Source organism: Anopheles marshallii (assembly GCF_943734725.1).
Source record: "Anopheles marshallii chromosome X unlocalized genomic scaffold, idAnoMarsDA_429_01 X_unloc_248, whole genome shotgun sequence".
Classification (NCBI taxonomy): domain Eukaryota; kingdom Metazoa; phylum Arthropoda; class Insecta; order Diptera; family Culicidae; genus Anopheles; species Anopheles marshallii.
Genome location: NW_026525833.1, coordinates 8,147 through 10,000, shown reverse-complemented (window position 1 = coordinate 10,000; position 1,854 = coordinate 8,147). Strand labels below are relative to the sequence as shown.

Here is a 1,854-nt window from a genome sequence, read left to right as displayed (position 1 = left end):
GGAACGTGAGCTGGGTTTAGACCGTCGTGAGACAGGTTAGTTTTACCCTACTGGTGTGTGCTGTATGCTGCTATCTTAACGGAATTCCTGTGCAGTACGAGAGGAACCACAGGTACGGACCACTGGCTCAATACTAGTTCGACCGGACTTTGGTATGACGCTACGTCCGCTGGATTATGCCTGAACGCCTCTAAGGTCGTATCCAATCCGAGCTGATAGCGCATCATAAACCCATTAGGTGATCGGAAGCTAGCGGGCTTAACAACCCTCTGAGATCCGTCGGTGCTGCCCCGTGCACACTGCCGTCTCATCCCCGCTATAGCACTAGACTGAGCCGCAACGGGCGGGTGTACGCTGCACGTGGAAGTACCTTATCACAGGGAACCCTGGTGGCTGTGCTCCCGTCGACCGTGGATACAACTAGTTTCGACACCTTCGACCGCCCGCAAACGACGGGACTACAGGCTGGGAGCTGCGAGTTGTAGAGATGCGTTCGCATCGATCCTCTCAGGCGACCCATGCTTGGTGGTGAAGTGGTTAGTTCGTGGAGTATAGGCTTGCTGCACTCGACAAGAGTGCTGCTTGCAAGGCTGTGGTGGTACGTATGGTAGTTGATGAGCATAGGCTTGCTGCACTCGACAAGAGTGCTGCTTGCAAGCCTATGGTGGTACGTGTACGGTAGTTGATGTGAGCATAGGCTTGCTGCACTCGACAAGAGTGCTGCTTGCAAGCCTATGGGTGGTGTGGTGTGTGGTGCATGATTAGCCTTTCAAGGAAGATGTGTCCTTGGGGCTAATCGGTTATTTTTATAAGTCCGGGAAACCTTTCTCGTCGGGATTCTTATCCTAAGCAACCACGAAAGCTTCCAAGAGTTGAAACATTGCCTATCAAGTAGGCCGTACCAGCCCATAGCAAACCAACCAAGATAATCTAACAGGCCAAGATTGGTTGGAGACTTCAAAATTTGGCTAAGTCCATGGCCACCATAAGCCATTTCTATCAAGAAGGCCACGAACAGTGCTTAGCAACCACGAAAGCGCCCAAGAGTTGAAACATTGCCTATCAAGTAGGCCGTAGCAGCCCATAGCAACCCAACCAAGATAATCTAACAGGCCAAGATTGGTTGGAGATTTCAAAATTTGGCTAAGTCCAGATTTTTTTACCCTTCGGGAAAACAACCCTAGTTCACCAAGTTGAACGCGAAAAACTGTCCATAGGATACGCACAAAACGTTTATTGAGTTGGTCACCATATGTGGAAATTATGGTGAAAATAAGCCAAGTTCCGGAGTTTTTAACTCACACGAAACCACGAAAAACTTTCATTAGGAAAACTTGGTTGGAGCACCCTACTGCAGAACACACCGACATGGACGAAAGGGTTGACTGGCTAAGAGAAAAAATTTTTGCGGGACCACTCAAAACATCATAGTTAGACCTAGCAAATGATGAAAAGTGAAACCCGCGATCGATTGGAGAAACCTTATTTTACACTGAAAAATTCCACATAAGGAAAATTTGTATGGAGCACCCTACTGCAGAGCACACCGACAGGGCCGGGAAGGAAGGCCCGGTCCAAGAAAAAATTTTTGCGGGACCACTCAAAACATCATAGTTAGACCTAGCAAATGATGAAAAGTGAAACCCGCGATCGATTGGAGAAACCTTATTTTACACTGAAAAATTCCACATAAGGAAAATTTGTATGGAGCACCCTACTGCAGAACACACCGACAGGGCCGGGAAGGAAGGCCCGGTCCAAGAAAAAATTTTTGCGGGACCACTCAAAACATCATAGTTAGACCTAGCAAATGATGAAAAGTGAAACCCGCGATCGATTGGAGAAACCTTATTT

At 48.0% G+C, this 1,854-nt stretch overlaps 1 pseudogene; it reads left to right on the top strand.

Moving 5' to 3' along the window:
• Nucleotides 1–534, top strand: part of LOC128717254 (large subunit ribosomal RNA) — a 5,554-nt pseudogene extending 5,020 nt beyond the window's left edge.
• Nucleotides 535–1,854: the final 1,320 nt, after the last annotated feature.